Source organism: Ambystoma mexicanum, chromosome 7p, assembly GCF_040938575.1.
Source record: "Ambystoma mexicanum isolate Mex_15411 chromosome 7p, UKY_AmexF1_1, whole genome shotgun sequence".
Taxonomy (NCBI): domain Eukaryota; kingdom Metazoa; phylum Chordata; class Amphibia; order Caudata; family Ambystomatidae; genus Ambystoma; species Ambystoma mexicanum.
In genome coordinates this window covers 652,347,414-652,372,794 of record NC_090939.1, presented here as the reverse complement: position 1 = coordinate 652,372,794, position 25,381 = coordinate 652,347,414, and positions in this window count along the sequence as shown.

The window sequence follows — 25,381 nt, the reverse complement described above, 5'->3', positions numbered from 1 at the left end:
TTTTTATCCTCCCCTTTTGCACTCCACCATGCAAATGATGAAAATAAGGCAACAAGACCTGTTTTGGTGAAAGTGCAAACGTAACCGGTCTCCACCTGCTTTGTGTAGGGAACTTGAAAATTAGCCCTATATGTTTAACAGGAATGCAATTCTCACATTACTAAGTATGAATAAAGCCATTTAAAGGTAAATGGTGGACAGGTCTGAATTTAATTGGCGTTCCAAAGATGCCCATTTGCCCTCCAGCCTCTGGCAGGAAGGTCGGAGGGGTGTGATGGCATGCAGCAGTGCACACACTCACCCCCTACTCTACCATGACAATAACCTTAATGGGCCATTCAAAGGAAGGAAAGCATGGTCTATTTACATTTCAAGCACTTGGAAAAAGAAATGCAAGTCTCTAAAAAGACAGCCATGGTTGCAGTGCTTAATTTGTAAAAAAATAAGTGCCAGTGCCCCCAAAGGCCGGCATCGGCGGGCGTTGCCCGCAGGGCGGGCGGTCCGGGCCACTTCACAGCTAGACCTAGATCGGCCCACCACCAGCCCATCACACTGCTGCTGCACCATGTCACATGTTTGGCGCCCAGTTTCCTTGAGTCAGCAAAACAATGACACCCGATTTATGCTTGGTAACGTACGCCTTACCTTGTTTTCAGGGACAAGGATGCGTACCACACAGCAGCCTGAGCCTTTCAGACTCTGACTGCCACCACGATGAACCTCGGATGAAGTCGCTCACTGCAAACTTAAAGGGGGGCAAAGGCACTAAGTCAATGAAATTGCAAAGCGCTGGCATGATACCTCATATGCTCAATAGGAAATTCAACTGCTGGAGGCAGAATTGGGATATTTGGGTTCACATAAAAGGCCCCTGAACTGTATGCAGCAAATTGTGAGGGTAGGAAAAAGAAATCCTCATAGGACAGATTGGGCCAAATGTAGGTATTGCAAATGAGACATTTTACTAATAGGGCCCAGTTTCTAAGGCAGAGTGAATTTAAGATGACAGGGTGTTAATATTTTACTGACCTCCATCACAGCACCCACAGACATATCAATATCACTATCATAGCATAACAGGACATTTCAGAGTCTGGGGCAATGCACTGGACGGGCCAACCACCTTCAGTGGCTGCGAGCAACAAGGAAGAAAATGTAATGTTGGTTTTACCACAGTTAGTCCGCTACACTAGAATCTCTGGTGCAATGACTGTCTGGTGAGACTATGGCCCTCATTCCGAGTATGGTGGTAGTCATGGTGCTATTTGCACCATGATGCCTCACATACCGGTACCGACTCCGGTTTGGTTCATTGGGGACTTACCGGTCCATTCCGACCTTGGAGGGACCAGTAAATCTCAATTTACCAAACCATTCCCATTTGAGACCCCATAGGTCTCAATGGGAATGGGGAGGGTGCAAATAACGGCCCGGCATATGCCAAGCCGGTTATTTGCGCCCAGGTCCCTTAACGGGTCCCGTCCTTAACACCTGGTCAGACCAGGCGGTAAGGAAGGGACCTGCTAAGGGACCTCGTAGTAGGGCGGTAAGGGATTACCGGCACCAGTCTCCTTACAGGTGCCCGGTATCCCTTACCGCCCTACTCGGAATGAGGGCCTATGTCTGCCTGTCAAATCAAGTGTTATGACTCCAAGACTGGGGGAGGGCCAGTGAGCAATAATGCAATTCTATGTGACAGTATTGGAGCCAGTAGCAGAGGAGGACCAGGGTACATCAATGTGTACCTACACTTATTAAAACTGTCCTATTGTAACTTAAGGGTGGAAACATAATCTCTTATAATATAAGCACCCCAATTTTTGCAGTTGAAGTAAGGGTGAGATTACATTATTTGCCCGGGATCACACACACTTATGCTGAACAGCGAAGTATGGATTTTAACCCACTCTGCAATTTGGGAACAGAACAGCCACGTTCTTCCACACTTTACATGGAACAAATATTTAAGTTTTGGGTGTCAACAAGACCCACAATAATACTGTCCTATAGAGTTTACTTGCAAAATACATAAATTGCATAGTAAAGTATCATGACAACATGTAAATCCTTATAGCAGCATGTTGGGCCAAAATAATATCAGTGAACCTTTATTTTGCACATCCTGAATGGTAAACTATAAGATGCAAAAGACAAAATATCTATTTGCCCACTTTATTTTCAACGCTTTTAATACACAATAAAATAAGTTGTCTTAAACTCACTTAAACTCGCGCACATACTATGCAATGGTAAAATACCAAACAATCGCTAACAATGCAAGAGGACACGTGGTAATGGTGGCACCATGGTAATAGATTTTTGCCGTACATGTAACTTGAAGAACAATGTGGGTGACCTTGATTGCCCCGGGCACTCCAGTTGCACTGAAGCACGAAATGGCACGGTGGCGCATGGGGAGGGATCAAACAACAGTCACAGGGGGCATGAGGAGGCAGAGGGGAACAAATGAAAATCACGGGTGGCATGGGGAGGGAACAAACGGCAGTCACATGGGGCATGAGGAGGCAGAGGGGAACAAATGAAAATCACGGGTGGCATGGGGAGGGAACAAACAGTCACAAGGGGCATGAGGAGGCAGAGGGGAACACACGAAAATCATGGGGGCATGGGGAGGGAGGGGGGAACAAACAAAAGTCACTGGGAGCATGGAGAGGGAGGGGACAACAAGCGAAAGTCACTGGGGGCAAGGGGAGGGAGGAGGGAACAAACGAAAGTCACTGGGGTTATGGGGAGAGAGGGGGGAAACAAACGAAAATCACGACGAAGGACATGGGAAGTGAGGGGGGAACAAACAAAAGTCACTCGGGGCAGGCTCAGGCCGCCCTCTTAGCATTCATGCCGTGTGGGTCAGTACGTGGTGAGCGTTGCGGAACAGGTGGGATGGGGAAATACGCACCGACAGCGCGTCTCTGCACAAGCAGCCACTTACAAGTCGAAAGCGTAAGGAAACATTTCAGCGCCAAAGGCGGTTGTGCTTCCAAGCAGTGCTGGTGTTGCTTGCCTGCCAGTGACGACGAGAGTGCGAAGCAAATGGAGGAGGCACCCCGATAACCCGGGCAGTGTCCTCCTCCTGGCCTCCCCCTCCTAGGAAGAAGGGGGGGGCAGGGACGCCGGTGCGGCAAAAGGAAGGAAAAGCCCCCAAAAGAAAGTGCAGCGGAATCTGGAGAAAGCCCGCGAAGGGCAAACAAAGGAAAGGGGAGGGGATTGCCCTTTATAACGGGCAGGCTCTGGACACAAAGCAGCATCTCCAGCTGCTGCAGAGGATGCCCGTTACCCACTGTTGGCGGTCTCCGGATGCCGCCGTCCGTGAGTCCCCCACCCCCGTGACACAGAGACACGGAGACAGCGGTGTTACCAGTGTGGGCTCCCCGGTGACTGTGTCGTCACTGGGAACGCCCCGTTTATTTAACTGCGCACGCGACGGAGTGAACGTCACCCCGTCACGTGCATACCCTTAAAGGGCCAACGCCACACTCCTCCTTTTCCATAACAACAAATTGGAAACAGGAGGGACTAACTATCACACATTTATAAAGCACACAACTCTGTCAACTCCAAAAAACCCCCATTTATTCACAGCCACCCTGGATCCCCCGCGGGTACCTGTCACGGCCTGACCATTACCCCCGGTCAGCCTCCCCAGCTTAGTCCGTCACATAGTCTGTGAGACGGGCAGGTTTCCCACGCCCTGTTCTCAGGGGGTACCTCCTGCCAACGTCCCTGGCCGGTGTCTCTTGACCTGGTCTGCCTCGAGCTGGAGAGTCCACGGCGGGGCTTTCACCCCCACCTTCATCCAAGGCACCCTCACTCTCTCGGTTGTCCGGGCTGTCCATTCTCGGGTCGCCGATTCTCCTGAAGAATGAAGCATTCCTTGTTACAGACGACGTCCCGTCAGAGGCTGTCACCATAGAGCCCTTGACCGCCACGACATCTAGAGGAGCGGGTTCATACGTGAGGGACAACTTTCCTTGTGGGTGGCAATTCCTCACCAACACCTCATCTCCCGGCGCGATGTGTGGCGGTCTCAGGCCCCTCCGTATGTTTTCCATCTGCGTCCTGATTCGTCTGTCCTCTTCGACCTGTTCATTGTCAATGACGGCAGGGTCCCTGTCCCCCACCTCCGGTATGACGTCTCTCGGGTATCTCTGGAAGAGAGCCTCTGCCAGGGCCACACCCGTTGAGGAGTGAGGTGTGGTCCGATATCCCCGCAGGAAGACGTACAGGGCCCTCTGCAAGCACTCGCCCTTTCCATGGGCGATGCTAAACACTTTGTTGAGGGTGCGCATCATGCGCTCTGCCTCCCCGTTGGCCCGGGGCCACAGTGGGGTTACCCGCCAGTGTTGAATGCCATACTCCCTCATGAGCTTGGCAAAACTCTCGCCTTGGAATGGTGCCCCGTTGTCGGAGCACAGCACAGTGGGCAGGCCATGGGTGGCGAAAATCTTCTCCAGCGCCACCACCACGTTCTCAAATGCGACGGACTCTATGAACTCGACCTCCGGGTATCGAGACCACTCGTCCACCACAACTAGGAAGTGAGTGCCTCTCGACGTGGACCCGGAGTCTGCGTGCACTACTTCCCATGGCCTGGTCCCTCTGGGCATCGCTTCAATGGATGGTTCCCGCTGGGCCGGTGCCGCAGCCTGGCACCATACGCACAACGACACAAATGCTTCCACCTTCCGCTCGAGTTCCGGGAACCACACCTTCTGGCGGAGGTGAGCTTTGGTTTTGGGCGCCCCTTGGTGACCCTGGTCCGCCAAGGCGATGACCTGTGCAATTTTGGCCTGGGGCACCACGATTCTCTCATCCCTCAGTAGCAGCCCCGACTCTGAGAATGTCAGTTCTTCTCTCACTCTCCATAACTGCTCGAGGGCCACTCTGGCTTCACGTGTCCTGCGTTCCACGGCCTCCAGTACCGTCTTCCAGGTACCCCTCTGCATGGCTTCCCTCAGGATGGCGAAACATTTGTCGCCTTTCGATGCAACCTCGAGCTCTTCCACCTGCATGAAGTTTGGGGTGGCCGTCTCCACAACCAGGCGGACATGTTCGTCGGCCTCTTCCGCTGATGCAGACTCCTGCGAGTCCCCTCTTGGGTGTCGAGAGAGGTAGTCTGCCGCGTTGTTAGCCCCTGGACGATATGTCAACGACACTCCATACTCGAGCAGGGCGAGCATCCAGTGCTCTATTCTCACTGGTGGACGGGATGATGAGCCTGCCATGATCGGCAACAACGGCTTGTGGTCCGTGACCACAGTCACGGGGCGCCCCAGAATGTAGAGGCGAAAATGTCTGCAACCCCACAGCACCGCCAGGGCTTCCCTCTCAATCTGGGAGTACCTTTGCTCGGTGTCGGAGAGCGCCTTACTGGCGTATGCTATGGGTCGAATCTCCTGGTCATTCCCCACTTGTGTAAGCACTGCCCCCAGTCCATATGGGCTGGCGTCCACAACGATCTCTGTCTGCAGACTCGGATCGAAGAACGCCATGGTGTCGTCCGCCCCCAAGGCACCTCTGATGTCATCGAATGCCGCCTGCTCAAGGGGGCCCCCTGCCAGGTGGTGTCCTTCTTTGTGAGCGATCTCAACAGCTCTGAACGGGACGCCAGATTCCTGATGAAACGGCCACAGTAAGTAACCATACCCAAGAAGCTCCTCACCTCCGCAACATTCTCTGGCGGACGCGCCTCCTTTATGTCCCTCACTTTGCGGGGGTCCGGCGACACCTCATCCGCCTTGAACACGAACCCAAAGAATTCGATCGTTGTTTTCAGAAATTCACACTTGTCCTTGTGCAGGGTGAGTCCCAGCGAGCGCAGGCGTTCAAAGGTCTTGGCCAGGCGTGCCAGATGCTCCGTCTCCGACCTGGCATACACCAAAATGTCATCGCTAATATTAAGGACTCCATCCAAATCCGCTAGTGCCCCTCTTATGATGTTTTGGAAAACCTCCGCCGCGGAAGACACCCCAAAACTCAACCTCTTGTATCGGTAAAGACCTCGATGAGTGGTAAAGGTTGTGATGTAGCGGGACTCGGGGTGCAGGACCACCTGATGATAGCCTGCTCTCAGGTCCAGTTTGGAAAAGAACCTCGCCCCTTGCAGTTCTGCTATGATGTCATCGATGGTAGGGGTCAAGTGTCGTTCCCTCTTTATGGCCTTATTGGGGAGTCGCATGTCCACACAGATCCTCACCGCATCCGGCTGTTTAGGCTTGCGCGCGATGACAATGGGAGACACCACGGCGTGGGGCCCTCAACCTTTTCAATAATGTCCAGCCCCACCAGATTGTCCAGTTCTCGATCCACCAGATCCCTGAGATGAAAAGGGACTCACAGGTGCTTCAGCGCCACTGGTTGGATTGACTCATCGATGTGGAGCCAGACCGGCTCACCCACCAACTGTCCAATGCCTTCAAACAGGGAGCTGTGTTTGGCCAGGAGTACCTGAATGTCATCTAAGTACACTGAGTATGCAAATGTGACAATTCCCAGTGCCTCAGCCGCAGCACAGCAAAGCAAGGTGTTGTCGCTCACCAGGGTGACATAGAATCTGGCCTGGATGTGTGAGTCACCATATTGAACATCAGCCACGAATACGCCGTCCAGAGGGAGGGGCTGATCGCCGCCGAAAGCGAATATGCGTGCTCTCGGTGCGGTCAGCGTGGGCGGGGCCTGCATGGTATCATAGTGCTGTCTGGCCATCACATTCACGTACGCACCGGTGTCCACTAGCATCGGTACAGAGTCACCATTGACAAGCACGTTGCACCTGGGCTGTCTCTTGGAGCGGGATTTCAGCATGCTCACACTGGACACGAAGAAGACATTTTCCTCGTCCTCTTCCTCCTCATCCCCTTCCTGAGGCGCCCCTTCGTCACTCTGGTCCACCTGAGCGACATTGGACGTCCTTTGGGGTCGGAAGAAACCGGCTCGAACAGGCCCCCTAGGCACTATCTTGGGAGCTGCAGATCTGCACATCCTGGCGAAGTGGTCCGCACCTCCGCACCTACCGCACTTAACCCCAGTCGCAGGGCATTCAGCTGGGTGCGGGAGATCGTACCCACACTTTGGGCACGAGGAAGTGGTCCCAAGCGGGCGCGGGCTCTGAGTGTTCATGGGGCGCCTCGCTCCACGGCCTCTTCCGACCGCGCAGACCTCCTCCACCTTGACTGGGCGGGCACCACCTTCCATTCTGGTCGCCCGCAATTCCGACACCTCGTGGCACCTTTCCAGTTCTAGGATGCGAGGAAGGGTGATGCCAGGCTCGCGCAATATCTGGCGCCTCAGTTTCCCAGAGACAGACCCCTGAATGAGTTGGTTGCGAATCATGACTTCAGGGTCGTTCCACGCACATGGCGCCGCCAGTCTCCGTAGCCGCCCATAGAATACATCCAGAGTCTCGTCATCCTTCTGTCGAGCCGTTCCCATGAGAAAACATTCATAATCTGCGTTGGCCATTGGCAGAAAATGATTATGGAGTGCATCCTTTGCCGCCGCAAACGACCCATCCGCCGGCTGCAGGGACAGAAATATCTCATGCACTGCTGGGCCAGCAGAGTACAGGAGAGTGGCCAGCTTGCTGTCGTTGCTTGTCTCCATCGTGGCCCTGAAGTACATCTCAAGCCTATCCATCCACATCTTCCACCTCTGCCCCAGGCTTGATGGAGCACCCGAGGTATCAAACTCAGGCATTGCCTGTAGGGACCCAGGTGGTTTCAGCGGGGGAGCAGGCGGAGCCGCAGCAGCAGCAGCAGCAGCAGCAGCAGCTTGACTCATGGTGGATAGCGCACAGGCACCCGAAAAGATATAATTGATGGGGCCGCAACTCACCACCAGCAGTCAGCCTCCAGAGATGGTTTGAATTCTGCCTCTCACCAGGCGCACTCCTCGCAGATGTATCACTCAAGCCAGCAGGCAGACAATGAAGTGTCCAAAAATTGAGCAGGGGGGGAGACCCCTAGTGCATTCAGCAGGCTTCCCATAGAGTCTCACCCATCTACTCAGTGAAAAACAGTGAAAATGTCAATGAATCATTCTGAAATTGACACGTGCTGTTTCCAGCGACTGTCCGCCGCTGAAATATCCAAAAATTATGTCCGGATGGCTCACCGACGCTTCGCTATGAAGCCGTGAGTCTCCGAGGCCTATTCATCAAGATGGCCGCCGGCCGCGTGTGTCTCTTCCTTCTCCGCGGTCAGAATTCGCTGGAGCGTTCAAGTAGGATCATCTACGCTCCGAGCGAATGTCTCCGCCTGTTCCAGGAAGTGATCCCGGCACTCGTCGCCACTGTTGTCGGTCTCCGGATGCCGCCGTCCGTGAGCCCCCCGCCCCCCATGACACAGAGACACGGAGACAGCGGTGTTACCAGTGTGGGCTCCCCGGTGACTGTGTCGTCACTGGGAACGCCCCGTTTATTTAACTGCGCACGCGACGGAGTGAACGTCACCCCGTCGCGTGCGTACCCTTAAAGGGCCAATGCCACACCCACCGAGGAGGTTTTCGTTTTGCTGATGTTCCAGGTTTCGCGATGTTGGTGATGGAGAAAGCCCAGCTTTCGTGAAAGAGAAGGCCAGTGTTGGTGATGGAGGAAGCCCAGCGTTCGTAAGAGAGAAGGCCAGTGTTCCAGCATGGGGGTGTCTGGTCGGTAAGGAGCGTCGGGTCGCGGTGTCAAGGAGAGAGTGAGTAAGTGAGAGTGGGCCGGCCAGAGTAGGGAGAGCCATAAACCATGGGCAGGCGTGCAGTTTCAAAGTGGCGGAAGGCTAACAAGAATGTTATCCATATTATCCATATGTACGGTCGGGGATGTTTTGAATGACAATTGGTTTGCCTTGCCTTCGTTGTGACTGGCATTCTGGGGCAGTATGGTTTCGAAATCTGCTTGCGTGTAGTGAGGCCAGCCTGTGATCATGAGGAGTCATTTGGTGCACATGGTAGACGGGATGGGGTCGCTTTGGGCATGTCGGGGGCTGTAATATTTTGCAACCAAAGTAGCGGACATGTGTTGCAACTACAGGTGTGGCAGCGGCGGCATGCGGGGAACCCGCTGTGTAAATAATGAAGGTCAGCCGGGGAGATTATGTTCCCGGGTCCGCATTCGAGGGCTGACGTTTTTTTGCGTGCCAAACAGTGTGCTTGGAGGGGCCCCCAGGAGGTGGTATCACCAGGCGGAGTGTTAGATAGTGGATCGCTAGTGCCGCGAGCACTAATGCACGGCTGGGGGTATTTTAATTCCTTTTGGTTAAATGATTTATTCAGCCATGTTGTGGGGGTTTGTGACTGCATGTAGACGTGGGTATGCAAATGTGCTATACCGGATATAAATTTACAGTTTTAAGGTACAGGCCGGTTATAAGGCGTGTTCCGTGGGTCGTTTGTCTGACGATAGCAGGGGCGGTTCTGTTAAATGACATTTTGGTGCGCAAGTTGTGGGAGCTGCGCGAGAGGCAGCATTCGATTCAGACGCTATGGTTTCTGGTATAAGGACAGGAGATGGTATGGACTGGAAGGAAGCGGGCGCTGTCCCGCAAGTCGGCTGTGTTGCTCATGTGCTGAATTGATAAGGGCAGGTTCAATGCAGCTGACCCTGCGAATTGAGGTACGGTTGTCACAGTACGAATTGATAAAAAAAGTAAATAAATGACTGGTCTCAGGCGGTGCTGAACCGTACGTCTTGTTAACTTCAGACGAACCCGGCGAAAACTTTAGTTCTAAACAGGTAGTGCCGAGAAGGAGCATGGTTTCGAGTTTGAACGAGGCCTTAATGGAAATTGTTCTCTTCAGCTATGGGGGAAGATGTGTGTTCACCATTAAGCTGGATTGTGTGGGCCGGCTACAGGGGTGTGTAGTGGCGGAGCCATGCAGATGGTAAATGTGCGAAAACAGATGTGTACAAACAGGTATTATAAGTAATGGGCTTGGCTTGCGGTTGAACTATGTTGCAGGGAAATTGTTCTCTTCAGCAGTGGAGGAAGAGGGAGTGGTTGCCCGGCTACGGGGGGTTGCTCCGTGACGGAGGTTTAAAGATTTAAGGTGGCTGTTGCCCAACCACAGGGGGCTACACACGCCCGGATTGCTGCGGCCGATGTTAAAGTTGGCGCTCACGATCGGAAGCCGTGCCGCATGTCCGGTTGCAAGATGGAGGTTTTCAATCATTTTGGGGATCCTGGGACAGGCTTCATTTACGTACAAAGGGAGTCTTGGGGGAAACATGGCCAACCCCAACACGCTTAGTCGCAAGCACTCAAGCCAGCGACCAAATTAGTCCACATGGGGAAAGGAGATCTAGCGGTCGCCAAAGGGGTACAGTTCGGGGAATTGAGAGCCGGGGAAGTGCACAAGTTTGGAAACAGGACGGCGCAGAGCAATGAGGGGTGTTCGTTGCGTTAATTCGGATGGGCCACCCTCATCCATCCCACGGACTTCAAATATCACAATTCAGGGGGGCAGAGCGGAACCAGCCTGTTGCTGGAAATAGTTATGCACAGGGTGTTTCAACCCATGGAGAGACGGGGGCTCAGGGTCACGGTACAGACATGGGATCGGCGGATGAATATCCCTCTGGGTCTAGTGAGGAACAAGTTGTGGTCACAGGCGATTTCCCAATCGAACGATTACTTGGTTTGGGCTAACCTAAGCGTAAAAGTAAGCAGGAACGCGGCTGGAGCACTCAACAGGCGGCTGTTAGTGAAGTGAGCTGGGCAGGGGCCCGACCCCATGGGTTTAGGTTGGGCATGGAATCACAGGAATGTTTCCCTAGGTTAAAGGAGGTTGACCGCCGTACAGGTCCCCAGACCGCGTGGGGCAGTGGCGTGACTTATGCAGCTGCATTATAGCAGGCTGGTAATTCAGTCCATGGTGGGACGCCTTACCCGGGGAAAGGTATGCTGATTGCGGCATGACAAAGTGGGTGCCTGTTGGGGGCTGGCAGTACCCACAAGGTTATAATTGGCCCTTGGTTGCAGGCAACGTAGGGCAATACAGTGGGATGGCCAGTTAGCCCAAGGTTTTCTTGACATAGGTTTATGGGCCGACAAGGAAGTATAATGCCATGGTTTCTTGGAACGAGGGGTGATGTTGCAGTTTGGGCTGGGACAGTCCGTGGTCAAAGGAGGGGGCTCGAAGGCGGTGGCAGTAGGTTATTGTTCTGGTCCCATTTCATCAGGGGAAGAGGGCAGCAGCAATGGTGGTGTTCCACATTGGCGAAACACCGTCATGGGGGACGGGCGAGCAATGCAGTATTCTGGCAGGCGTCCGTAAAGGATTATTTCATGTGTACAGCCAGGTTCAAGTTGTATTGGGTCCCACTTTTATTTTACCAGCGGGGCAACGCGCTAGCAGCGAACTGAAGGTGGGCAGCCAAAGGAAATACAGAGGGCTGCAGCCGTTGGTTTAACATTTTTAATTTCGGCGGCAGAGAGATTACTGGATGGGGACAGTTTAAACCGCGGCCGTTCCCGCGCAACTGAACAATAGGGGGTTAAGTCTTTCAATTGGGACATAGTTTTCCCGGGCTGAGCGTTCCATAGGGAGCACAATTCTTACTATGGGCAATGGCAACTGCCACGGGTTGCGTAGGTTGGCCGCATTGCTACAGTTTCTATGGCAACTCTGGCCTAAGGCTGTCATTTTAAGGGACAACTTAAACCTGCCTGTTCACGGGTCAGGGACATGGTAAACTAATACCCTTCCTAGGCAGCACAACTGTAGTACGCCCTTAACCGGGGCATGCCAAAGGGAGACTGGTGGGCCGAGCTAGCATGACCCTCCCTCCCTCTCTCTCGGCCAGAGCCACATAACACAAGAATCACACGGTAGGTGGGGTGACTCTGTAGGACAGCCTTGGGTGTCAGGGATGTGGCAGCCAACGTGTGTTGGGGTAAACCAGTACCTGGAGGGGTGAAGATTAGGTGGAAGGTTTTTGGTCCCCACAGTTTGGGATAAAACAGGACCTTTGGGGCGATTGAAGGGTGAGGTGGAATGTGGTGGGCCCGGTTCGGTTCACAGCGGTTCAATTTACTGCCAGGGTCAGGTCCTAATAATCAAAGTGGGGGGACTAATCGACAAACAATGGGAGATGGACATCGGCAGTAATTAACAGGTCAAGGTCGAATACAGTTGGGAAGCACTGAAAGGCGTGCATTTATAACTCCTAGCGCGAAGGGATGCGTACTTCTCGGACCGGCGCCTCTTGGGAGCCTGTCGGCAGGGGCGTCTGGTTGTAACAACAAGGGCCCAGCTTCCCCCAAAAAATGAAACGGCGCTCTCCCCGCCCACGGACACCTGCAAGGGCAGGGTAGGCGCAGGCTCAAAGGGTGGGAGAGTGGGGCTTACTGCAGACTTGGTGCAAACGAATAGGGGGAAGCAGGTAACACCTACAGGGGCAAGCAGAGGTGCCCCGGGGCATGCCCACCCTGGTTAAGGCGGAACAAGAGGGAAAGGGAAAATTTGACATGCCACCTTGTTTCTCCCCACCAGCAGCAGCCCGGAGGAAAAAGAGAGCGGTCTGGGTGGTAGGTCATTCATGTGTCTCAAGGGCAGGGACAAGCTGGTCGGCAGAACAGGAAGAGTTGACAGACAGCAAAATTTCAAATTGAGTGGCACGGGGTGCCGGGGAGGAAGTGGACACAACTGCTGGGGAAACAGCAAAAGCTGGACGTGTTGGTCATACACCTGGAAGGTAACGACCTGACAAGCCTGGGAAGAGGAGCCCTGAGGCGGGTATGAGGGGCTCTCTACAGGAGCTGGCAGGTCAATTGGGGGAAACAGAAATCAGTGCAAAAGCCAGACACATTGGTCGTTCCATTTGGGGGGTAACGATGTGACAAATTTGGGGAGGGGTGCATTGAGGAGGGAAATGAGGTTCTCTTTGCAGGAGCTAGCAGGCCACTGGGGGAAACAGAGATCGTCTGGTCAGATATCATCCCAAGGCCAGAATGGAGAGGTGCAGGGAATCACGCAGCTATAGAGAAGTTCAGGTGGAAGCTAAACTGCAATGGCAAAGTTCTGCAGGGGCTTTGGCCAGATCAGGCACAGCCTGATTAATTTGAAGTCTACAGAGTATTTACTCAAGGATGGGGTGCACCTATTAACATTGGGCATGGATCTGTTTCTGTAATCTCTGCACGAAAATACTGGAAATGTAAGGAGAGGAGCTAAGGGGGGAGCCACAGCAGGCGGCAACCCACTCGTGGTGTGGCGGTGTTTGGCCGAACAAACACATGAGACAGACTCAGGATGAGCCAGGAGAAAGCCGGAAGGGTCTTCGCTCATCTCTGATCCAGCGCCCTTTGGGAGCCTAAGCGGCAGGGGCGTCTGGGAGGAACAACTAGGGCTCAGCTTCCCCCAAGGAAACGGCACTCTCCCCGCCCAGGAGCGCCTGCAGGGGCAGGAGGGGCTCAGACGCAAGGTGGTGAGAGTTGGGCCTACTTTTGGACTCTTGGGGAAAGAAAGGGGGAAGCAGTTATTTGGGACACGGAGCAGTCGCTGCATCTTATGAGTGTTTTCCACAAATGTGTGCAGTGTGGTTTTGTGATATTGTGGAATAAATCTGCAGCCTTTTTATGCCAAAAACAAACTGACTCATTCTCAGCTTTTCTGGGGGGAAAAGGAATGAGCTATTGTGTTGGATACAAATGGACGGATGCCGGGGTTATTTATTTCCACACAAATTTGGTCTCACGCCATTTTTGGTGAGTAACATTGAGCAGGTCACTGCTGCCTGTCATGTGGAGAGTGTATGGCCCTTGAAACGGCAATAATTGAAACACTTTAATAACGTGGCAAGAAAAAATAAAACACTATGTCGATCATGTAAAAATGAAATTGGGCACTGTGTGTTTCGTACTTTAACAAGAAAAGCTCTGAAATCCACACAGTCGATGAAACGTCATGATGACTGAGCCCATGCGTGCTGTGCCTACTACTGGGGGGAATTTGCAGTGGTTTGCCAGAAAACTTTAAAATGCTCTTCCCAGGGCACCGCTACAACAATGTTTATCTCTACAGGGGAGTGAGTGGATGCGAAAGGGTGACATACTTCATAAATTAGCGACTGCCCTAGAAAACCAAAGCGAGAAGCTAGCTTGCAGCAGAGATGTCGTGACTAAGGAAAGGTGGCCACTCCCCTGAGCCTACCCACCTGGCTCCCGCGCTGGGCTGTGAATACACCTCCCCTCCCACGTGCCTCCAGCCAGCGCTCCTTATCACTTTGCTGCACAAAAGCCCCAAGTGGCTGCCTGTCCGCCCACCTACAGATGTTTGTCAACTCAGCCAGCTGAAAGCCACCAACTGACTCACCACAGCTACTGCGTGCCCACCTCACTGCCCTCCGCCCTTGTCCTCATCACCCACCCCAGGGTGCAATGGCCTCGCAATAAGCAGGGATAGCCACTCACACAGACGAGCGACACTCGTGCCTGGCACAGGAAGCCCACCCCAGCAGGGCCACAGCGGGCGTGATGGCGTGGTTGCAGTGCATGTTAAATTGTGGTGACCGCTGACCTTGACTCGTAAGGTGTCACTAATGGGTAATTTCCTTCGCTGACCCCGACCAGGCATTCTTTCTCTCCGCCACTCCTGCAACGGTGCCCCCCGAGTCGTATGCCAGTGGCATGCTTGTCCAATCTCCTGCCATACCCTATACTCAGCTGCCAGTACATTCTTCTATGAGTGCCCGTTGAGTGCCCACCTATGATCCCGAACTTGCTTCTCATAGGGAGCGAGGGGGAACAAACGAAAATCAGGAAGGGCATGGGGAGGGAGGGGAAACAAACGAAAGTCACTGGGGACATGGGGAGGGAGAGGGGAGGAGAGGCCCATATTATGTACATACCTTCCAGATCAGGGAAGCAACTAGGCCCCACCACACGTGCAGGCAGGCTCTCTCTCCTCGCACTCGACACAACGCCACGCCCTGTAACTTGAAATTAAGGTGGCGCCGCGCTGCCTGTGCCCAACAACACCCACGTGACCCACCCCCACATGTCACCATGTAATTTTCATTGGCTCAGAAGAACAGCCAATGAAAATTGTACATTCTGTGTTACTATGCTTAGTAACAACAGAATGTTTGTTTTCATTGGCTGTTTCTCGTTCATTGCAGTCCCAGGCCCAGCCAGCCATGGCCTGTAACTGCAAACAGAGCGAAAGATAAATCACAATAATTTATCTTACTCGAAGGTTAAACAAACAAGACAATTACACATGTGCTGGCCGCAGCAATGAGTTCCGGTGCCCAAAAAAGAGTGCCGGTGTTGGCCACCGCCAAACACCGGCACAAATTAAGCACTGGCAATTTTGAAAAAAGAACAGGCTTTCTTTTGACTTGCTTTATATAGGCGGGGGATACATCATATTATCATATTCTATCACCCTTGCTTACAATTCTGGGGGGATTGATCCTCCCTTTCCCCCCTGTCTCCTAGGCCCATGCATAGTCCTCCTTAACAACTGGCCTATGTAACTAACACGGTGGCATGACGGAGGTGGTCGGGTTTTCGAACTATTGCAATGTGTAACTGGCATGAAACAGAAAAGAAATCTATAGAAGACCGTGTTTAAAATATATCAATCAGTAGTCAAAAAACCTCCTAAAAATTATTAAAAAACACATTTTAAAAAGGGCTGCAGTCCATGTAAGACAGCCCACGGTGTTCACGGGTTGTTTAAGAGACAGCTTTGCATTTTGCAGGCCAGAGTATACCATTCCATTGAGATGGCTGAAGGAGTTCATGTAACTGCTGCTGTGGCATGTGTGTAGCATACAGCACAGCCTCCCTCCACCGAAACAACACAAGAGCTGTGGCTTGGCTCTTACTATTACAGTTCCCCTTTCATAAGTTGCAAAATAGACTTCCCAGTTTTCTGCTCGTGAATCCAAAATCATGGGGAAAGAAAAACGTCTTGTCTCAAAAGGGTAAACGGCCCGTTTTAACAGGGGTCAAGGTTCTCCTTTAGTTTTAATGCTCCTGGGCATTGAAGATTAATCCCATGCCACGGCAGCCGGCTTTGGTGACAGAAGGGGATAACTGCCCATGTTCTCAGACTCCTGCAGCGCTCAGTGTTAAGCATAACCTTGAAGCCCTGTCAGCCTGACCCGCCCAAAGCACTGCATAACACAGCCTCATTCTCGTGGCCTTGGAAGCAGTAAAAAAAAATGCTTACATCGCAGTTCTTCATGTTTACCACAGCATATTTCCACACGTGCAGCGCACGATGCGAGATTGCCGAAATGAGAAGGCTCTGCGTGTATTTTCCGACCTTATGTGTGTGGAAAAACGACGTGAGGATTCCGCGTGTAATGTCTGTCCACATGCAGTGGGGAAAACACGACGACATTCTGCATGTGGGCGTTGTGATCGCCATGGAAACAATAAAAAGCCATTGAAACGCCACCAGAAATGGGCACCCTCTTGGACCCAGGTGCAAATCAAGTGTGGTGGCTTGCGAAATTGGACAATGGCCACCAACTGCCAAATCTAACAGGAAGAGGGGTTGAACAGGGCGTGTCATTGCTACCGGGCAATGAAGAAGCAGCATGAGTTCAAAGGTGGGACTTCAGCCAGCACAACAAAATAACCCATGAGCCATGCAGCTGGCAGCTCGCGGCTGCAAAGCAGGCAGCCCGGCAGCAACCTCAGCAAAAGAGGTGGAATACAGGCAAGCATGTACAGGCGCAGGTGGTGACCAGCAGGATGACCGAGAATCCAGCCAGGATATCTGGGCTGCAATGCCCGTCTGAAGCTCCTCACTTTCTCTTGCAAGTGAACAGTGGTACTTTTCCATGGTATCTGTCATGATGCTTCATGTGATCTGTCACAACCGAAACATGGCCGTCATCTAACGGTGCCACAAAGTTTCTTCCCTAAACGTAGTTAACGGTCTAGACCTTTCCAACATGGCTGCCGCCGAGTGTATTTGACATCCTACATTCAGCGGTTCGGCACGTTGCAACTTTGATCTCCCTCGTTGCGCTGCGCTCCGTAACCTTTCTTAACGGTGGTCCGCTCTATCCCCTGTTGTTTCCCTCCCGCTCGCCATTCCCTTGTTCCTACTTCCTTGACTCCTCCTTGGCTCTTTCTGGGTTTTCTGTCTGGTACAGCCTCCTTCTGCCCCCTTCTTTTTTGTTTCCCTCGAGAATCTGGTTTCATTCTCTCAGCTTGGAATTGTGCTACAGTCAGCTTTCCACTTGTCGCCTTGGTCTTCATCCGGTGTGGACTCTTCTCACTCAACCTACGATCCTGAAGGGGTTTTTGTGCTGCAAGGCTTTTCCCCGTACTCCGTTGTTGGCTGTCGCGGAGGGGAGTCACTGTTGATTCCGGACTCAGAGTCACAGTGGCTTCCTTTCAAGGCAGACCTTACCTTCTTAAGAAGAAGAAGCCACAAGCCAGACACACCCGAAGGAAGAAACTGGACTACTCTTCCACGTCAGGTGAGGAGGAAGGGGAACTAAGAGATATCCTGCGTTTGAGTGAAGAGGAAGATTTAACTGACAAGCCCAATATTGTATTTGGGCAGCCTGGTAGCCTTGATATGATCTTGGGCATAATACTCCTGCAGGTCTGTATTATACTGGGGACATCGCGGCTATGTAGAAAACATCGGGCCTCATTACAAGTGTGCCGTCTGTAGGCATACTGGCACTGTTGTTTCTGGACCAGCACACTACGGGTTTGCCTGCCGGAGCCGCTGTGCCCAACAGGGCAGACCCTGCCAGACACAGTGGCCACGGTAGGCAAGCCGTAATGGAAGCACCGGCACCGTTATTAACGATGCTGGTGCTTCCATGTTCCCTATTCCCATTGAGTCCTATAGGACTCAATGGGAATGAGGAATTACAATTTACCAGCACCTGACTTTCCGGAACGCTGTGGTTGTAATCCTCCGGTGTTACCGGCAAGCCAGGTGCCGGTAAATTTTGCAAGTCCGGCAGCAAACCCGCCGGTAGCACCGGCAGGGTTACCGCTGGATTTGTAATGAGGCCCATTAGTTAGAATGGCCCTATGCATATGTTACACCAAAAGGTTTCACGTTTTTTACAAAGACAAGTCAAACCACACACATTTCATAATTTCACTCATACATTCATCATTATAAATTAGTCTCATGAATTAACTTGTTAACAACAGCCGTAAAAAACATAAACCTACACCAACATACATTAAATCTATTGGTGCAGTCGTTATAAAATGAAAGAGCTGCAAATATGCCACTAGATGAATATCCACCTCTCCAGTCTCATCTCTTGCAGGATTCCATTCTTGGCAACAGTCTGAGTAGTCATCAGTAAACCTCTGGCTAAAATACTGCATGTTAAAGACATACCTTTTTGTGTTGTATATAAAATACCCAAGCAAAGAAAACCCAAAGGCCATGTTCCGCACAGAGATTTTCATTTGATAAATAATTACTTACCACAGAGGGAACATCTCGTCCACCTCTGATCGGGCCAGTCCACCATACTCCCCCCCCCAACCCCAGATCTCCGAGTACCCATCCCAGCAACCTCCTCTACACCAACACCCCTCCCTGAAACTCCTGACTGCGTCCTCGATGTGCAAGGCTCGATGCTCGCCACATGGGTTCCTGCTTTATAAATCCCACACAGACAAAGCCCTTTAGCATGCTATGGATGCTTGAGCTTACCAACAGACTTAGCTGCTCGGAATGCCATTAGAAAGCCCTCCTAGCCATTGCGAGATTCCTCAAAGGGGTGGGTGTCTATGACTGCACCCATGTGGCCGCTGTGCCGCTTAAGGGACATGTCTTGAGGAGGAGGCCAGTGCAGCAGAGCGTCTTTCTGCAAATGGCCTGTGATGTAGCCCTCCTTTTCGCCCAGATCTCCTTGTCACGTGGTAGGAGTCTATTGCACGTGAATGTCTATTGCATGAATACCGCTGTGGGAGTCTGTCATTCACGTGGGAGGGCGGGACTGCTCGGAAGCCTCTGTAAACTCGGATCTTCATGTTTTCTGCTCTGGTCATTTGACGTCATTCCACTGGCAACAGTCTGGAGAGTGCAGTGGCCCCTTTGGGCAGTGTAGACCCTGGAGCTCCAGAAACTGCACTGGTGATACAACCCACTGGAGGTCCATGTTAAGGACGGCTATTAGTTAAGTGAGAGCTACATTCAAGAGTTGGTATTACTACTTATGAGAGAGACACATACAACCATTCGGGTATTTGTCCAGGTAAGGGGGCCATGCACAACAAATGACCGAAGGGGCCTCCAAATGTAGGAGTACACCAAGCCCTCCCTTTTCTAGGTGGAGAAGAGACCCCATGCAAGGCTCCCTCATCTCACCATGGAGAGCACCATTCTGCCAAGCGGGAGAGACCGGCAAGGGCATTAGCCCTGGGTCAGCCAGGTCTGGGCAGCCAGGCTATGCCCTTGTCAGAAGGAATTTACTGCCCAGAGAGGCTGATGATAAATAACTGGACTGACGACCAGGGTGACTTTATGACTAAAGCAACGCATTCTGTAGCTCTGGAGTAAGTGACTGGATAGGAAATGCTTTGTAGCTTTCACGGAAGTGGTGAATTTAGCACAAATAGTAAACAAATATGACAGTGGAAACTGGCTCTGGCATCACACGTGCACATGATGACATCACATGTGCATGTGATGACCTCATATGCTGCAAGGCAGGACAACATACATGAATCTTAAATGTCAACCGTATAGCCCGCGCGTGGTGCAGCAATAGTCAGAGGGCAGGAGCCGAACAAGGTTGGCATGAAAGATAGCTCTGTGTACCAGTACGTTTGCTTCATTAGTAGCCACGCGCATGGATTCTTTACAATAGTTGGCGACACGCAGTTAGTCCTATTGATAAGGCAAAATTATATCTTTTGATTTTTTAAAGACTCATGCACATACATTACAAACATAATCTGAAAAGACCAAGGGCCTCATTACGAGTTTGGCAGTAGCCATGGAGCTATTAGCTCCATGGCTGCCGCCAAACCGGGCTCTCTTACCGGGTTCCCAGAATGGGGAATTACCGGGCCATTCCGAGTTCAGAGGGCCCGGTAATTCCTCCCTCTTGGAACCCGGGCCCAGACCTTCCCCATTCCTATCTGAGTCCCCATAGGGGGTCTGTTGTTAGCTCCCTCTTCCCCTCGCGGGACCCGGTAACGATGCCTGGTTTTACCAGGCATCCTTACCGGGTCCGGCGAGGGTACCTCGTAATTTCGCGGAGCGGGTTTGACGGGTCCGCCTCCATTAGTGGAGCCCGTAACCCGTTCGCGAAACTTGTAATGAGGCCCCAAGTGTTGCAAATGCAAACAGCAGATCAAGAGATCTTGAAAGTATTGGACAAGTCAAATTTCATATTTTGTCAATATAATTCACAAGTGTGACTAATACAAGGGTTTAGAGTAATGGAATGCTTACACATTTTCTCCCCAGATGCAATTGAGGTATGTGTACTTGAACAGCTGAGATACTTGGAAAACCACAATTACACACGTAGATCTGCAAATTGGCATAACCTCAGTGGCGAGCGTGGCATGTCTGGGTTACATGCCTGGCACCATCCTATCCTACAGAATAGAATGCAGTCAGTAATGATAAAGTATTGGATCTCTGTATGATGCTACAAAGACATTAATATCCAGCATGCATTCACAATGACCTAAACATGTCTTCTGGGGATTAAAAATACACAATATGCATTTATAAATATATAAATAGAGTATAATGTGAAATATTGTGAATAATGTAAATTAAGGATTTAAGAATGCCTATCCAAAAGAGAATGCATCATTGCGAGTTTATAATAGGAAGGGATGTGCTGTATCTTACCTGTCCCAAGCTCCATTCCCAGCTGTCATCCGCATTAACACTGAAAGTTAGGAGAGAAGATAGAGATGAGATGGGCCAGAGGTGCCAAGTAAAGGTTGAAGAGCCAGGGTGAGAGGTTAGGGCCCTGGGACCTCCACATATGGGGAGAGGTGGTGGAGAGAAAGGACCCCAGTTGGATCTGGGAGGGGTCTATCTGAACTGCTTGCTGATGCTTAACCGCAACTAACATGGACAGCCATGTGAATAACAATGGAAGCTATAGGCAGGGTCGGATTGGCCCCTCAGCCTTTCGGCCCATGGCCGGGCCAAAATCGTCCCTGGGGTATGGGGGCCGGTTTCTGGACATACCTGGCCCGGTTTGGAAGAAGAAAAAATGTAATGCTTTTTTTTTCTCAAGTATTTTTTTTTCAAAAATCCTTTCATCCTTCTTAGGTCGATAAATGAGTACCAACACAAGTTCGATGATATTGTATGCATATTTGTTCTATAAAAAAGAGCTTAAGCGTAAGTGCTATACAATAACATATTATATCATTTGGGGTTTATAGTGAAAAAAACGAATTACAAAATATCGAAAACAAAAATCTCGAATCCAAAATATCAAAAACAAAAATCTCGAATTTTTTTTTAATACGTTTTTATTTCGAAATGGGGGGGTTCCCCCCCAACCCCCCTTTTTTATTTTTTTTTATTTTACCCTTTTTTTATACTTACCTGAACCCACAAATACATATAAATAAATAAATAAATAATTCGAGATTTTTTTTTTTCGAGATTTTAGATTCGGGATTTTGGTGATTCGATATTTTGTTTTCGGTTTTTTGACCGACCACCATCATTTGGCCTTGGACGTCTGCTTGGATTCACAGTAATTTAGTGTACTTAGGCGCAATGCTATTTGATGCCACTTCCTGTTTTGTCAAGAGGTGAAAGGTTGTGTTTCATTGCTTCCCGGGGTGTCACTTTGGGGTGGGGTCAAATGACATCACTTCCGATGGTGTCATAAGAGGTCAAGGGTCGTGAGGCGAGGGGTGGGCTACTTTTTTGAGGCGAGGGGTGGGCCACTTTTTTTTGGGTGACCGGCCTATTTCTTCTCCCAGTCCGACCCTGGCTATAGGTACATTGAAGTGAAACGGAAAAGCAGGATGAACTTGAGAACCCAGAGAAAGGCTGACAGGCTGATACTGCTGAAGCATGCAGACCATGCTTCCAGCGTGGACACCGTGCACAGCCTCATCAAGGACATGTAGGAAAGGAAAGTTTCAAGTTAGCAGAAGAGATAGGGCACCTTCAGGGAATACAAGCAGAAAATACTTATAATTACAGGCAAGAGAAGTCAATTTTGTGGTCCCTACACACGTGATCTGACCCTACAAGACAGGGCCTATTAATTTGAACCAGACTGAGGAGGCTGTTCCCATAGAACCAAAGGCAGAAGGATACAAAAGGCAATACAGGTACAAAGCCGAATGTTCTGTCTCAAGGCCTAGGAGATCGGAGATGGTAACGTATTGGGAACATGCAGCACGTTCAGGGTTGTTTCCACCACCTTGAATAGTTGCACTCACCTTGGTAACTGTCCAAAGCTCCAAGGCTGAGAAGAACCTTTCTGTCCAATCGCTAACCAGCTTCCAGGCTAAGCTGACACTGTGTTGCACCAGCCATTCACCTTTCACTAAAATATAACTTTTTAAATTGTAACACATAGAGGTGGTTTTAGGAGCCACCAGCAGATATGGTTTACCCACTAAGCACTTATCCCTTACAGAATACATATCTAGTTCACCGTACTAACCAATCCCTTCCCCTGTTAAGTTTTTGTGATGTAACCTCATTTGTGTGATGTCACAGTTTAACAAAATCGGACGACAGGCATCTGGAAAGCTGGAGCACTTGGAGAATGTTAGCATTGTTCATGCTGTGGTCCCTGTCATTTTGAATTGCTAATAAAGACAGTGAACTTTGTCCTATGGCTGGGTCGTCCATTCTTGGGGCAGGGGATTTTCAGAGCCCAGTTAGCTCCTCTTGCCCGAAAGTAGGGAGACTGATAATAGTTCCCTTGCCACTAATCATTCTATTACAAGTGGTAGCAGAGGATGGTCACTAGGACCTCTCGGACTAAAACTGTCTTTTTTCCCGCTGTGTACCTGAAGGAATGCATTGCAACCCGCGAGGACCGTACTAAATACCATCCGTGGACATGGAGAAGGTCATCAGGAGATGCCTTGGAGAAATTCCTGCCCGCTCCTCGTGGGGCTCCAAGCAGAGCAGATGGCATAGTAGCAGATTGTGGGAGAGGCGGTGTAAGTATAGACACAGCTATAGTGCAAATATTGAGGAGGGGAAAGTGTTATTTGTTGTTTGTTTTGTGTTTTGTGAAGGATCCCTGTCTCCAGGTGCGTTAGCTAGGTTACGGATGAAAAAAGAGAAAAAAAACCAATAAATAGGATAACTCTTCCCTGAGCAGTTAGGTAGGTTTACGGATGATGTATGGATCCCTGTGTTTAGGCGCTAGTGTAGCTCGCTTAGATCGTGTAATGTGGTTTCTTAGTTTATCTCATTGAGATGTATACCTCCATGTGGCGGTATAGAAGAAGGACCAGGTGATTTTGTTATTCCCTGTGATTTGAGAGGCAGGAAGACAGCTGTGTGTTATGTCTTTTGTATTGTTTTGTCTTGGGATGTCATAATAATTGGCAGTGTATTCAAAGTATTGGGATTTTTCTCTTAGGGTCATGATATCACGTATAGGGTTGTTGAATAGAATATGGTGCATTAATAAGGGAGCGAAGGCCCGGAGTGGGGTATGGATGTGGTGGTAAGAGAAGGCGGAAAAGAGAAGTCAGAAGTGTTGAAAAACAGAAGATGATTAATTCTAACTTAATGAACTGATGTTTGGATTATCAAAGAGTGTTATGCCATTTGGGCTGGACTCAAAGAACAGTTAAAGAGATTGTGGTTTGGCCTTTAAGGGTGAGAATACAGTGGGGGTGTTGCACGGAGCAGGCTCTTGTTGACAGTGGTGAGCCAGAGAGGCTAGTGGAATGTGTTCAGAATTGTTAAGGTTTCGAATAATGTCTTAAGAATTGAGGATAATTGTGAAATATACAGATTAACAAAGTGTTCAAACGTGTCAAAAATCCTGACTTGAGGTCAGGTAAGTACCAGCAGTCAAAAAGTGATGTCACCATGGGGCTACACCCCTTCAACATTTGTGCAAGTCACATGCGCAATACCAAGACAAAATACGCAAGTATAGCATAGAATGCACATGTGATACAGAGGGCAAAATGACAAAGCCACGGCCCGGAAGGGCAGCCTTTCCAAATATGTTCTGCAACACACGGCCAAGTATTTACATGCCACATATAAAGGGAAGACGTTGATTAACAGATGAGATATATTGGAGCTATGGAAAATGTTTCAGGATGGGAAAGAGGACCTAAAAAAGAGTGGATGCTGAGCCAACGCGATGTGGGAGGTGAAGCGCCCATGGCTCCTCATCACCTTCTCAAACAAAGGACCCCACAACAGAAAGTCAGGGATTCTACCCCTCGAAGGAATTAAAAGCAGTCTCAGGATACACCAAGCCCATTTATGCACCACACGCATATAGCAGCGAGAGCATGCTAAATGGTGCAAAGCAGGCAAACAAGAGAATGGAGGCTATAAATGATGAATGCAAGGAGCGCAGTGATCTGCAAGTGAAACTGAGGGGAGATGACAAAGGGATATTGGGATGTATTGGGGATAACGAAGTGACAGTCCTGCCAAACGAGTGGGTAAGGGGACAGATATTGCTCAAATTGGACAGAAGGATTGCAGATGAACATAGAAGTGTGGAGGAGGAAGCTCAGCAATGTAACGGGACAGAAGAGGAGGATAGATAATGGAGGAAGTGAAACGAAGAGAGAGGGAAGAGGAACAAGATTGGATCAAAAGGAAAGGGAGAAAAGAGAGAAGAAAAGACAGAAAGAGATAGAGGAAGAAAAAGAAAGGCAATTGCAAGTGAAGAGAAAAGAGAAAATTGGAAGTTGAAAGACTTGTTAAAGACATTGACTCAAAGAGGAAGAAGAGGGGAATAGGAAAGAAGAATGGGAAAGAGACAGAAGTCGAGAGAGATGCCTCAGGAAGGTAGCAGACATCATCACGGGACCAGCACTTCTAAATGATGTTGAGGAACAAGGGCTATGAAGGAGAATAGGGACACTGTAGCTGGAGGGATTGTGCCTCTGCCCCAAAGACAAGCAGGAGTATAGCGGGATCTCTATTGAGTGGGGAAAGCACCTCGCTGGACAAGGTAACAGGGAGACAACAGGGGAGATGTACGTTAAGGAGACTTAATTTTGAAGATGAAGGAGAAGAGGACAGCGATGATAGTATAGAAACCATAGGGTCAGATGAGGACCTTGCTGCCCCTGTAGGGGAATAAGCCCTGAAAGAGAGATACCTTGGGGAGGAGAGGAAAATACTGAGAAAAGTAAGGGAGAATGCGAAGAACGCCTTGAGCATCCCAAGGATAGATTGCATAGCGCAGACAAGTTTACTCCATATGTGC